General features: G+C 36.1%; 1 long non-coding RNA gene across 1 annotated transcript in view; it reads right to left on the bottom strand.

The window, feature by feature from the left end:
* Positions 1-1,225: 1,225 nt before the first annotated feature.
* Positions 1,226-15,429, bottom strand: part of LOC135221947 (uncharacterized) — a 144,259-nt gene continuing 130,055 nt past the window's right edge. The window contains exon 4 of the long non-coding RNA XR_010316135.1: positions 1,226-1,317. This is a non-coding gene — a long non-coding RNA (uncharacterized LOC135221947). The remainder of the gene's footprint in view (positions 1,318-15,429) is intronic.

The raw sequence follows: 15,429 nt of genomic DNA on the forward strand, positions 1-15,429 counted from the left end.
GAAGCAACTGAACTGAAAAGCGGTAGCATGGAGACCCACTGGGCCAAAACCGACTGATCAGAGAGATGCTATAGGGAAGCAACCCGAACTGATGAGCGGTAGCATAGGCTCGAAGAGCCAGGACCTAGGCTAAGCCAGACGCCTAACTAACCTAACCATAACAAAATACATAGTATAATTAAATAAAATAAAAGAAAGAAAACAATATAGTAGGAGAAAAAATCCAGGAGTGTACGACTAACCCGAAGGAAAGTCTACCACTCAAAGCTAGTCAGAGGCCGATACTAAGAGCCGGGACTAGGGTCTGGAAAGAAGAAGCCTACATAAGGTAAAAGACATGCATGCATGACAAACCTGAGTAGACAGTACCCTAAGTAAAACGGATAATTAATATAGAGCGTACATAGATAAGGGGATGTTCTAGGTATGGGAGACCGAGAACGAACCCACCACGCGGCAGAACCATGCTGCCATGCTTCCGACCCCGAGTTCGTATTTATACCTAAAAAACGGCAAATACTGACTGAGGGCCGGAAAGAACCAACTAACCTATACTGCGTACTAACTTAGCTGCTGCAATAGCTGCACGCTCCATTATAGATAAATCCAACGAAAGGGCACAAAAAACACAGAGAGAAAAATAGCACAAGTGACTCGTGTGCGCTAACTTAAAAGGATGGCCACCAGAGGCGCAGCAGTCGGCAGCATGGGCGGATGGAGTAGTAGTAGTACGAGCTGCTCACTCTGTGGGTCGGCTCTCCTCATGGAGGGTTTTTGTTGTGGGAGATTTCTATTGGTATTTGGCTCGTGGTAGTGGTCTCACTCGCCTAGTGTTCATACCGACACCCTCTTGGAGGTGAGGAGAGTCAGTTATACTGACCTTTTTCTTTATTTTATTTATTCTCTGGTATGTGTTAGTACATTTACCCTAGAAATAATAGATTAAAGGATATTTCGCGCAGCGACACGAGCTGAGCCCAGAAATGACATTTTTAATGATCAAAGCTTTGTAATATTATAACCCTACTTATGGTAATCTTTATAAAGTGAGTTTCTTCAGTGATCAAAGTTTTATATTATTATAACCTCATTGAAAATTAAATACCCTTACATTTTTCTCACTGGATGTGAATGTGGATGAAGGTCTAGTAGAGATGAAGGCTGAAGAACTAAATTCTCTCCTGAAACAAGATATTTTCCACAATAGGTCCCAATTCTTGTTTGCCAATGAAAATGGCACCTGTATTAAGGCAACCAACGACATATGAATTATCCCTGGACCAGGCCATATCTGCAACCCAATATCTCTCTCCATTTCTGAGGGAAAGAATGTACAAAGTTAGAAAGAATATTACATTTCATAAAAACATGCTAGAACAGAGTCAAGGTCTCCACTACTTTTTACATAAATGCAAATTACCTTAGGAGTATGTCCGACAGTCATGCATTATTAAAGACCTATTATATTTGCCTCTATAGCTTTTAAATGCATCTTCCATGTTAATTAACCCTTAAACGTGAGCCGGTATTTCCGAAAGTGTCTCCCGTATGCCGGCAGCATTCACGAGTGAGCGCCGAAGTGGAAAAAAAGTTTTTTAAAAAAATCACAGCACGCTTAGTTTTCAAGAATAAGAGTTCATTTTTGGCTCCTTTTTTTTTGTCATTATCTGAAGTTTAGTATGCAACCAAAAGAAATGAAAAAAAAAATCATTATTATATATAAATATTGGAATATATGACAGCCCAAAAAAAATTTCATTTATGTATAATTGTATACAAATTATGCTGTGAGCAAAACGGTTAAAACTAATGAGTTACTTTTTTTCGTTGTATTGTACACTAAATTGCAATGATTTTCGTATATAACAAATTGTAAAATGATCAAAGCAACACAGAAAATATTATCACAATATGATGCATGAATTCGTAACACGCAGACATAAAAAAAGTTGTTTTCAAAAATTCACCATAAATTGAAATATTGTGCTAGAGACTTCGAATTTGTTGCAAAATGAAGGTAAATGATTAATATTACTAGACTGTAAGTGCTGTAGCTTACAATTGTAGTTTTCGACCATTTCGGTCGAGTTAAAGTTGACCGAAGGTCGAAAATTTTCTATTTATCGTGATTTATACGAAATATTTCAAAACTGATAAAGCTACAAAAACTTTATGTAACGGCTAATATAAAACGGTGCAAACATTACAACAATCGGATGAAAGAATTTCTGATTTTTTCGGCAGAGCTACCCCACACGGACGTAAGGAAAAAGAGTTTTTAAAAAAAATTCACCATAAATCAAAATACTATTGTGCTAGAGACTTCCCATTTGTTGCAAAATGAAGGTACTAAATGATTGAATATTACTAGAATGTAAGAGTTTTAGCTTACAATTGGCGTTTTCGACCATTTGGATCGAGTTAAATTTGACCGAAGGTCAAATTTTTTTCCAATTATCGGTGATATGAAAAATATTTCAAACTGATAAAAGCTACAACCATGAATTATTTTTGTTGTATTCTACATGAAATTGCGCACTTTTTCATATATAAAACTTTACGACAATCAGACGAAAGAATTTCTGATTTTTTCGGCAGAGCTACCATGCGGACGTAAGAAAAAAGTTTTTTTCAAAAATTCACCATAAATCAAAATATTGTGCTAAAGACTTCCAATTTGTTGCAAAATGAAGGTAAATGATTGAATATTACTAGAATGTAAGAGTTTCAGCTTACAATTGCGTTTTTCGACCATTTTGGTTGAGTCAAAGTTGACCAAAGGTTGATATTTTGGCACTTATCGTTACATATATGAAAATACGTATTTCAAAACTGATAAAAGCTACAACCATGGGTTGTTTTTTGTTGTATTCTACATGAAATTGCACACATTTTCATATGTAAAACTTTATGTAACGGCTAATATAAAACGGTGCAAACATTATGGAAATCTGACGAAAAAATTTCTGATTTTTTCGGAAGAGTTACCGTGTGCAAATGTAAGGAAATTTTTTTTTTTTTTAAATTCAACATAAATCGAAATATTGTGCTAGAGACTTCCAATTTGTTGCAAAATGAAGGTAAATGATTGAATATTACAGAATATAAGAGTTTTAGCTTACAATTGCGTTTTTCTACCATTTCGGTCGAGTCAAAGTTGATTGAAGGTTGAAATTTTGGCACTTATCGTTACATATAGGAAAATATTTAAAAACTGATAAAAGCTACAACCGTGGGTTGTTTTTTGTTGTATTCTACACAAAACTGCACATATTTTCATACATAAAACTTTATGTAACGGCTAACATAAAACGGTGCAAACATTACGACAATCGGACGAAAGAATTTCTGATTTTTTTGGCAGAGCTACCACGCGGACGTAAGGATAAAGTTTTTTTTTTCATTAATTCACCATAAATCAAAATATTGTGCTAGAGACTTCCAATTTGTTGCAAAATGAAGGTAAATGATTGAGTATTACTAGAATATAAGAGTTTTAGTTTATAATTGCGTTTTTCGACCATTTCGGTTGAGTCAAAGTTGACTGAAGGTTGAAATTTTGGCACTTATCGTTATTTATATGAAAATATTTCAAAACTGATAAAAGCTACAACCATGGGTTGTTTTTTTGTTGTATTCTACATGAATTTGTGCACATATTTATATATAAAACTCTATTTAACGGCTAATATAAAATGGTGCAAAAATTATGTCAAAGGGACAAAATAATTTCGGAGATGTGTCGCTGATGCTTTTTAGTGCAAGAAGAAAGAAATTCACACATACGCGCCATGGTAACGCTTGTAAACAAAACAACAGCTTGATCCGTGAACTCCCAGCATCCCTCAAGGTGCATGATTCACAAGTTTTTGCCAAGTAGGGCTATAACTATTTTTCCGCGAATTTAAAAAAAAAACTTTTTTGCGTCGACGTATCATATGTCAATTAAGCACCTAACAGACAATTTTTGTCGACGTTTAATACATCCAATAGGCGTTTAAGGGCTAAACTACAGACTATATGAGATCATTGTCAATAAAATGCAGTACGTATATAGTAGTTGATGTATATAAGCAATCAATCTTAAGAAGTGATTCATCACATTATAATCATCAAGAATTTTTACATCAGATATTTTCTTTGGACATGAAATAAGTTCTTATTAATTAATATGTGATGATGGAAAGCTGTTCTGCATGAATCAAACAAGCCATTTACAATGAATTCATAAGTTTCTCATTGGACGAGTGGTTTTTGCGCTTGGCTACCAATCCAGTGGTCAGAAGTTTGATTCTTGGCGGAATCAGAGGAATTTATTTCTGGTGAAAGAATTAGTTTCTCAATATAATGTGGTTCGGATTCCGCAATAAGCCGTAGGTCCCATTGCTAGGTGACCAATTGGCTCCTAGCCATGCAAAAATATCTAATCTTTCAGACCAGCCCTTGGAGAGCTGTTAATTAGTTCAGTGGTCTGGTACAACCAAGATATACTTAACTATGATTTCATTTTAAAATGAAGAATGATGCCCTACAAATGTATAAAAAATGCAATGTTCATCAAGTTTCAGAAGTTTGTGTACATCTTTGAACAAGGAGATTCTCTGAGAACCACCTACTAATTATGAGTGTATATATACTATACATAATCCCTTATGAAAAAAAAATTGAAAATTAACTAGTGGTGCCTCGAGATACGAAAGGCTCAACTTACAAAAAACTCGATACGAAAAATTTAACAGCTCTACATACGAAAAGTTTTCAAGATACGAAAGGTTTCTGAAAGTCCGAGATTCGCCCGGATTCCAATTTTGAAAATCGCGCCGCGCGCCGCCATCTTAGTACTAGTAGACTCGCCACCATCCTCCTGCTCTCCCATTGGTTCCTGATGCTAGTCGCGGCCATGAAATCCTTCTCTCCTATTGTCCAGCCGTCCCTCCCCATCATGCATCTACTATGTACACGTGGTGGCGTGGCGCGGCCCCTCGGTACCAGCATGGTTATAGTACGCACGCGGTATTCGTTTTCAAGATCGTCAATGTGTACGTATTTAAAAAAAAAAAAAAGTGACCAAGATCTCTCACATGGGATAAGTGATCAAGGTCTCTCTCATGGGATAACTGGAAACTTTGCAAGGTTGGTAGAATCTCCACTCCCTGCTGAACAGAGGGTGTAGACCAATCATTTACAACATGCATACCAGTAGTACGTATAATCAAGGCACTTCAGTTTATTTTGAAGGTCAGCAGCCGAACATTCAGTACCCAAATCAGTTGCAAAGAAAGAGAGCATTTGGTTGAGCAGGGTTTTGATGGACACCAGGGCCAATAGAGTCATGAGGTGCAAAAAAAGAACCGAGTGATAAAAAACAAAGTTGAAATTCTGTAATAAAAAAAAAAAAAAAAAAAAACCTATGTAAAGTAAAAAAAAAAAAAAAGTTAAAAATCAAAAAAAGAAAAAAAAAAAAAAAAAAAAACGGCAGAAATTAAAGCCGCTTTTCATAAAGTGCAATTATTTGTAGAAGACACCCCCCAAAAGGCTCACACAGGAACATTGTGAAAAGTAGGCAGAAGCAATCTTCCTTGGATAGTTACGTATGTACATAGCCTCACTCATAAGGTAAGCCTCCACATTTTACGTACGTACAGTATATTTCTTGTTACCATGTACACTAATATACACTTTATTTACAGGTTATATTTTGCATTTTTTTTATTAATTTAGGTATTGAATGGTCCAAATTGTTGTAGTATTTCATTGTTTATAGGTCAATTTAGCTTTATTATGAAATTTACTAGGGTGTTTTTGGAGGGCTTGGAACGGATTAGCCATTTTACATGTAAAATGTGGTCCAAGATACGAAAACCTCATGATACAAAGGGCTACTCGGAACGGATTAATTTCGTATCTCGAGGTACTACTGTACTTCTTATTCCTTAACTGAAGACATTAACAAGGTGTTGACCCTAAAATACTATAAAGTAAAAACCACGATCATATATACCTCTACTTGATCATTATTAGAAAAAGGACAACATCCACATCCAAGAAGGACTAACTTTGAATATATTCATTAACTACAGTGGTACCTTGGCTCATAAACAGTCCTGTTCAAGAACAAATCAGGTTATGAACCAGATGTTCAAAAACTTATTGTTCTGGTTGGTGAGCCGTGCTTCAAGCCACGAATAAACAAACAATAGACTAATCCTACTTTTCCTCCTCATTATCTATCCCATTTTCTAGTTAAGTTAAAAAAAGTAAAAGAGAATGCTAAAGTTTCGTTAACAATGTTATTCTTGTTGTGTAAATGCATACAGCCAGAAACAGCCAATTTGCTGTGAACAACCGAATCTGATAACAAAAGTGGTTTGCTTGCATTTCAACCCTCGTATGATAGTAAAAAGTTACCATAGTTGTTATATTTAGTGTTAAGCAGAATAGGAGTGATATATTTTTACATTGCTATATCCTTATTCACTATGGAGAAAAGAGCGGCAAGGGCATATACCCCTAAATTCAAGCTGCAAGTTGTAGCTGAAGCTGAGGAAGGAATGTTCATCTGCTAACAACTATTATTGTGCACTGGTAACATAAATGAAACTCCTCTAAACTTCCGTATAGTATACCATCAAACACGACCGTAAACAAAATTTGAAAGAAACGTGTTTTAATGAAAACTATTTGGCTTGAAAGAACACATTTTATTGTTTTTACTCCGATAAAAGATAAATATGTAAAGCTTGTAGTATTCTGATAAAACTCAAGTGAAAAATATTGAACGCAGCTTGTTTATTTTTTACGCAATAAATATGCCCTCATCGCCATCTACTAAAGAAAAAATAACAAAATTTCATTCACAATGATACTTATTCAAGTGATACTTCGACTTGAAAACACTTCGTATAACATAAAATAACCTTGTCCCATATCAATAGAGTATCTAACTATTCATTTATGCTAACTAGAAGCAAGAAAATCACTCTTATTTAAGTTCAATACAGCAAAATAAGTTTACCTCACAATTGCCTTCAGCTGATTTCCAAACCAAAACATTGATTGCTGTTTGTATTTTCTAATACAATAGTAATAAGAAAATTCATACAATATTATTGGATGCCATGAAGTAAAGTATAATTTTGTGCCAGAAAACCATAAAAAAAAGAAAAGAAAATAAAGGTCTACAGGGAGAAACGCAGCCATGAACAGAAGATGATGATGCATTATCAGCACGCATCGGTGATACACGACCATGTAACGAAGACTAGGATGCCTTCCTTCCACAAGCTTCACTGTCAACCCCACGAAATTGAACCTGCGATGGGGAACCATGACCTTGCGGGGCAGCTGGTGAAGCACCCCTCACTTACACGAACACAGACGTGCCTGGGAGACACAGTCATGAGAGGCAGAAGGTGATGCACTCCCTCTGCTCGCATAAAACAAAACCACCAAGTCCTTGAACCTCCAACGTCTGATATGATGACGAGGCGGTGATGGAGGAGGAGGAGGAGGAGATAAATCTCCTTCCCTATGAGATCTCTTAAAAGCAGGAGGTGGAGAAGAGACCTTATGTTTATGATCAGTCTTCTTCACAGTGAAGACAGAAAACCTCTCTCCCAAAACAGAGTCCATCCTCTTGAAGACTGCTTGAAACAATGCCTCGGATGGCTCAGCGAGAGAGGACAATGACGTCATAGAGACAGGAGGGTGAGCGGCCACTTCAACCGACATCACAGGCCGAGAGGAGGCTGGGAGTGATGTCACGACATCTCTGTGACCAGCGCTAGTCAATGGCCTCAGCGGAGCAATAAGGTGTGACCCAGGGACTGTAGGCGAGGCTCCACACGATGGCTGTATGCAAGAGCCAGCATAGAGGAGACCCGGGGTAGGCGGGAGAGCAATGGGGGCCAGGAGAGGGTATGAGCCTCCAAGCAAATGCAAAACAACGTCCATACAAGGAAAGGGGGTAAAACCCCATTGCCCAAGCAACCCCAGCCCAGGACCCGCTGCCATCTTGGATGACTCTGAATCTGCAACAAAGGAATTAGATAGAGCAGCCTCCTCCCTCTCAGAAAGATAACTGGCACACGAGGGAGAGGGGGCTACATTAAACATAACAATCACCTGGTGGCACTCCCGATACTTCTATCGACAAATCAATGGAAGAAAAGGAAGATGACACAGGAACACTAGAACTAGCCACAGGATGAGCGATCGAAGGAGAGGGAGCAGCCAAAACGTCCAGACGAGGTGAAGAAAATCCCTCCAAAGAAGGAAGAGTCAAAACTCTGCAATGTTCTCTCTTCCTATAAAACACCGCCCACTGCGACTTAGGCCAGGAACGACATTTCCGGCAGGGGAGGTTATAGTACAAAAATTTGCTCTGCACCTACTACAATTCGTATGCAGATCCATAGCCGACAACGCCAAAAACCTTGAGCACGGAAAACCCTGAAAAATGCCTGGGCCCATTCGTTGACCAGGCCATGAAGACTCGGAGGAAGCCATAATAAACTAAAACAATCACACCAAACACACTGAAAAACAGAACATGGGCACAAAACAACTGGCTTGGAGGGAGAGCACACCGCAAGCATGTACTCACCAAGGCGGCTAAGGAAAGACTGAAGCGTTCTGAGGTCTAATGCCCAGTCTCTGACCAGCTATCACCTTGTACGTCCAGGTTGTTGCCAGATCTCACAGAATCCTTTCTTTACATTCTGAATGTTTAAACCAGTTACCAGCTGGCGATTGGAAGAGCAGTGTTCCCCCTGTATTTGCGGGGGATGTGTACCAGACACCCCCGTGAATAGTTAAAACCCGCGAATAGTTAGAACCACACAAAAAAATGCTTATAACTGCCTATCTTGAAATTTCAGCTACCAAATGTATACCTTAAATAACATCCTACTTCAAATATACCTAAAATTACTAACCTAATACTGTATTAATCTTTGTGGTTATATTATTAACATCATTTCAAAGTCACCTTAAACATTTTACCATTAAAAATATATACCTACAGCCAATAACAGAGAGAGAGAGAGAGAGAGAGAGAGAGAGAGAGAGAGAGAGAGAGAGAGAGAGAGAGAGAGAGAGAGAGAGAGTAACTCCTAGACTGACTCCTTCCCCTCCGCCAATTCGTACATCAAACTGCCATTTACTCCCCCGCCCACCTTCCTCCAAGTGGATAAAAAGACTGGGAATTGTTATTTTTTTATCAATCTTATCAATATTTGAAAATTGGTTATAAGGTAAATCATTTATTTATACTACAAAACAAACATACATAAGTAGATGGAGAGAGAGAGAGAGAGAGAGAGAGAGAGACGAGAGAGAGAGAGGAGAGAGAGAGAGGAGAGATGAGAGAGAGAGAGAGAGAGAATGTTATTGTTATTGTTTAATCTCGTTAAACTTGATATTATTCGAAAACTAGTATACTATTGTATATTATTATTTTACCATAAAATGTAGTAATGCCCTTAAAGATCTACTTAGACATACACTTCCAGCCCAAACAGAGGGCGATAGTTACCATTATGACATACGTGTATCTCGTGTGGCAAAAGAAAGAAAGAGAGAGAGAGAGACCTTACCTTACAGACCTTACATCTTGTTCGGTTTGCCCCAGGTCCCTCAGTGTGAGGCACCTCTAATGTCTACTAGAGAGTTGCTAGTGCATCTTCCGGTATATTTTGCATCTTCCAATCTTGGATGGTCTGGGATGCAGCTTAGATATTTGTCGAGGTTATTCTTAAACATATCTACGCTCACTCCTGATATATTCCTCAGATGAGGTGGCAATGCATTGAATAGATGCTGCATTATCGATGCTGGTGCGTAGTGGATTAATGTCCTCTGTGCTTTCCTTATTTTTCATGGTATAGTTATTTTTTAGCTCCATGATGTTTTTGGCAATTCCTTCTATCTGTTTCCATGACGGAGTTATCATGTAGCGTTCTCTTCTCCTTTCTAGACTATATAATTTTAAAAATTTTAGTCTTTCCCAGTAGTCAAGATCCTTAACTTCTTCTATTCTAGCTGTAAAGGACCTTTGTACACTCTCTATTTGTTCAATATCCTTTTGATAGTGTGGGTACCATATCATATTGCAATATTCAAGTGGACTATGAACATATGTTTTATAAAGCATAGTCATGTGTTCAGCTTTTCTTGTTTTGAAGTGCTGTAACAACATTCCAATTTTTGCTTTACATTTTGCCAATAGAATTGCTATTTGATCATTGCATAACATGTTCCTATTCACCATCACACCAAGGTCTTGAACAGCTTCCTTATTTGCGATTGTCTCATTATTAGGTCCCCTATATGCATATACCTTTCCTTCTCTGTCTCCATAATTTATTGATTCAAATTTATCAGAGTTAAATACCATCCTATTTACCTCTGCCCAATCATATACTGTACTTTGTTAAGGTCTCTTTGTAGACGTTCCTATCTTCATCACAAGTAATTTCTCTACTTATTCTTGTGTCATCGGTGAAACTACTCACTACCGAGTCCTTAACATTACTGTCTATGTCTGCAATATAATTACCAAACAGTAATGCAGCTAACACCGTACCTTGTGGCACACCGGATATTACCTTAGCTTCATCCGATTTCTCATCGTTTGCGTAACTATCTGTTTTCTGTTGTGTAAAAATTCTTTTAACTGTCCTCCTACTTTATCCACTATATTATGTTTTCTAATTTTCCTCGCTAATATATTATGATCTACCTTGTCAAAAGCTTTTGCAAAATCTAGATAAAACCACATCTGTTTCATTTCCGCTTTTCATATTTTTGTATATGTTCTCATGGTGGACTAACAGTTGGGTTTGTGTACTTTTTCCAGGTACAAAACCATGTTGTCCTATATTAAACAAATTATTTTTTATTAAATGTTTCATATTTTTCTTCATTACCTTTTCATACACTTTCATAATATGTGATGTTAGACTCACAGGCCTATAATTACTTGCCTCTAGTCTTGATCCACTTTTGAAAGTAGGGGTAATATATGCTAATTTGTGCTCATCATAAATCTTGCCTGTATCTACACTTTGTCTTAATAATATTGCAAGTGGCTTTGCGATAGAATGATCTACGTACTTTCTTTAACAAAATAGCAGGGGACACCATCAGGCCAGCTGCAAGCTCCATTTTAATTTCATTAATGGCCTGCACAATATCAGCTTCATTAATATCTGTCTGCTAAATATTCACTATTTTCATCCCTTACTTCTATATCATTAGCTTCATTATCAATTCTAAGGGTGAATTCTCTCTTATATCGTTCTGCTAATATGTTCATATCTTTTTTTCATTCGTTAATCTCCCTTCAATTCTTAGAGGGCCTATTACTATTCTTCTTTTATTCATCTTTTTCGCATACAAGTACAATAGTTTGGGGTTTTGCTTGATATTTACTAGGGTTTTTTCTTCCAAGTCCCATTTTTCATTTTCTTTTGATTGTATAATCTTTTGTTCTGCATTTTCTATCTTACTTTTTAGTTCGATCACTTTCCATGCATTTTTTCTTTTGCAAGACCTTTTTTCCACTTTGATTTTCTGGAACAAGATCCTTCTGTCTCTTGGTATGCATGACTGATGTTTATTTTTCTTCTTCGGTATATATTTATCCACTATTTTCTCTAACATTTTATATAATATCTCCGTATTTACCTTTATATCATCACTTACGAAAATGTTATCCCAATCTTTAATTCTTCATTTATTTCTGACCATTTTATATTTTTACTGTAGAAGTATTTTCCATATCCTTCCCACTTTTTCATTTCTTGCTTATCTCTGTTTTCACTTGCTTTGGAATGGACTGTTAATTCTATGACATAATGGTCTGAAATTCTTGCATTAAATTCACCTCGTTCACAAATACTAGGTCTAAAGTATTTTCCTTTCTTGTTGGCAGGTGATTTATTTGTTGAACGTTGTATTCTAGTAGCATATCTAATAGCTTTTCGAATTATCTCTTATCTTCTGCACTGCTATTACTCTCTTTTTTTACTTGTATAAATACAACCACAATCTCCTATTCGTTCTTTCCAGTCTACGAAAGGAAAGTTAAAGTCTCCAGATAGGAGAATAGTCCAGTCCTTTTGATTTCTACATATATCATCCAATTTTTCTATTATTGTGTCAAACTTTTTAGTATTAGGGGGTCTATATACTACTAACTACTATGTCATTAATTTTCCAGATTCAAATTTTCTTTACCGCGAGTTTGTTCAACATTCTGAGTTACTATATTTCTCATATTTTTCTAATTTTATGTCTTTCCCATATATCGCGGTTCCCCCTAGATTCCTATTTTTTCTATCTGATCTATAAGTTTGGAACCCTTTTATTTGATCATCAATACCAGTCTCTTGGGAATACAGGCAGTCCCCGGGTTACGACGGTGTCGGCTTACGACGTTCCGAGGTTACGACTCGTCAATAGACGTTATTTCCAGGGTTACGACGCATGTTCCAGGGTTACGATGCCTACAACGCTCACTTGGTAGGATGAAAATGGATGACACCAAAAATGCAAAATAATCAATATTTGAAGGTTTTTTTTAATGAAAAATGCCATAAGAATGCAGTTTACATAGTTTTCAATGCACCCAAAGCATTAAAAGTAAAGTTTTCTTAGGATTTTTGACGATGTTCCGGCTTACAACGATTTTCGGCTTACGACACCTCTCAAGAACAGAACCCCCGTTGTAACCCAGGGACCGCCTGTTTACCAGGTATGGTTTCACCTTTATTTTTTAATTTTCCAAAAAATTATATCTATTTTTCTTTTTGAGTTACTCATAACTAAACCTTGCGTATTCATCACTATGATGGTTTACATGTTATCTCCATTTACTATGGGTAATAAAGGATTTTCCCACATCTCTTTCCTGTTCTGGTACGCTGTTCTTTTCTTCATTTCCAGAAATTCTGACATTAAAAAATCCAACTTTTCCATAATATTTGATCTTCATCATAATTATTCATTTTGTGTCTAAATCTGCAATTTTCTCCGTATCTGCAATATCCCCTAGCATCGTACACACAGTATTTATCTCTTGAGCTGTAGTATCTTGGAGCTGATGCTTGGGAAATTCTTTGCTGACACTCCATATCACGGATGGCTTGCTTTTTTTTCTTCACCTCATGTTCTTTGTTCCTCTCTTTATTTGTTTCTTTCGTATTTTGAATTTTATTATTTAATTGATTATTTAACTGATTTCGATTCATGGCTACAGGGTGCATATATTTACATTTTTTGTCGAACTTACATCCTTTTCCTTCTTTTAGGTTTTGCATATTTTTGGATGTAGATCTCTGCAATCATCCTAATAGCCGTCTAGGTATGCACATTTATCATAGATTTCATAATTGTGACATACCTTGGGATGCTTGTAGTAACATCTTTCTCCGAATCTGCAATTCCCTCTTTTCAAAAGGGTGCAGACTTTCTCTTTCTTGTCTATTCTTTCCTCTTTCCCATCAGTGTGCAGATCTGGGTAGAGCCTCTTCGGGATTTTATTTTGTGTTGTCATGTCGTAATTTATTTCTTCGTATGTATGCTGCTTGATTGCCTCATATGTAGTATCAATGAGTATCTCTGCATCCATACTCTTGTCTTGTTCTTAGTTTTCCTTATTTTTTTCTGTCATTTAAGTTTTGTTTTCTTCTCTTCAGTTTTCCTCCTCTTCTTCTTCTTCCTCTTCTTCATCCTCAACTATTTGTACATTAAGTCTTGATTTAATAACATTGTCTATCCATGATAGACATGTTGAGCAAAATATTCTGGTACCTTACTCATATCTTGCATTACTTCAGCACATTGAGGATGCGTTGGAATGTTGCATGCAGAACATTTTCTGATCAGGTTTTGTGGATTAACTATGCTATACCACACCTTACACAATTTGCATGCTTTTGGCATTCTTTTTCCTATTGCATCAATTAGTATATTCACAATGTTCACCTTATTCATTTTCTTTGTCGGAATATATTGATTGATGTAAATTTTCTTTATGAGTCTCTTGACCACTTGGATTTTATTTGGAACTACGTACTTCAATTATTTTCAAGATGTTTTCTGTTGATTTGTTCCAATTTGAAGGATCATATCCTTCTAATATGTCTATGAATGTTTTTGTATCTTTTTGATTAGGGCTGTTGTTGATCTCATAGATGAGAAATGCCAGCTCCCTTCCTGCTCATCATACTGCGAATCTGCTAGACACGCAAGATTACGCCATTTCTTTCCACAGTTGGAACTTACTGCCATCTTGATCTGATTTACAATATTTCACTTGATAAACTAACTTAGTAGACGCTTTATCCTACTATTTTCATACTAATCTTATCACCGACAGTTCACGAACACTTCTAGATATTTTTCGATTTCCAGACATGTTAAACGCGTGATATCTGTTGATTAATCAGACTGTGCGCGGGTACGTCTCACCAAGCAGAGAGAGGGTTATCCTTATTGAAAAGAGTGAAATGGATAGATTATTGTATTTCTTTAAAATACTATCACATATGAATTTTGAAATTAGCTATATTATTATTATTATGCGAAAATATCAATAAACATATACTCATGTACCATAGAAATTCTCTCATCTCAGTAAAAGAGAGAGAGAGAGAGAGAGAGAGAGAGAGAGAGAGAGAGAGAGAGAGAGAGAGATTACATGATCTGGTGAAGGCAACACACTCCAGCTCCTGTCACATTACTTGATATATTTGAGAGCTGTTGGACTCCAGCCATCTCAGCTTGGCTAACTGGAGTTCAGAGATAAGATGGGGGTAAGGTAAGTAGAAAGGATTTTTCTTTCATTCTTACATAATTTTTTAATCTATAAACTAAAATCTTGCTAATTCACTATAGTATGTACTTTAATACTGTTTACATTAACATTGATATTTGAAAATTAATAAATCACTTATTTATCATACAAAAAACATACATCTCTGTAAGATAGATAGATTTTTAGAGAGAGAGAGAGAGAGAGAGAGAAGAGAGAGAGAGAGAAACAAAACACTCTCTCCCCTCTCACATTACTTGAGATATTTAACAGCTGTTGGACCTCAGCTTGGTACCTGGAGTTTGAAAAAAAGATGTGTGAAGACTAGGATTTCTTTCATTCTTACATATTTTTTAAAATTTATAAACTAAAATCTTACTAATTCACTGTAGTATTTTCTTTAATAAATTATTTTCTCTTTACACTAATATTAATATTTGAAAATTAGTAAATCATTTATTTATAATACAAAAAAATTACATCACTGTAAGATAGAGAGAATCATTATTGTTGTTATGTGATATAATTTAATCTTATTAAACTGACTAATACAGTACTGATCATTATTAATATTTAAAATTTGTAAATCATTTTTGTATCATAAAAATGTT

Source organism: Macrobrachium nipponense, chromosome 3 (genome assembly GCF_015104395.2).
Source record: "Macrobrachium nipponense isolate FS-2020 chromosome 3, ASM1510439v2, whole genome shotgun sequence".
Taxonomy (NCBI): Eukaryota; Metazoa; Arthropoda; class Malacostraca; order Decapoda; family Palaemonidae; genus Macrobrachium; species Macrobrachium nipponense.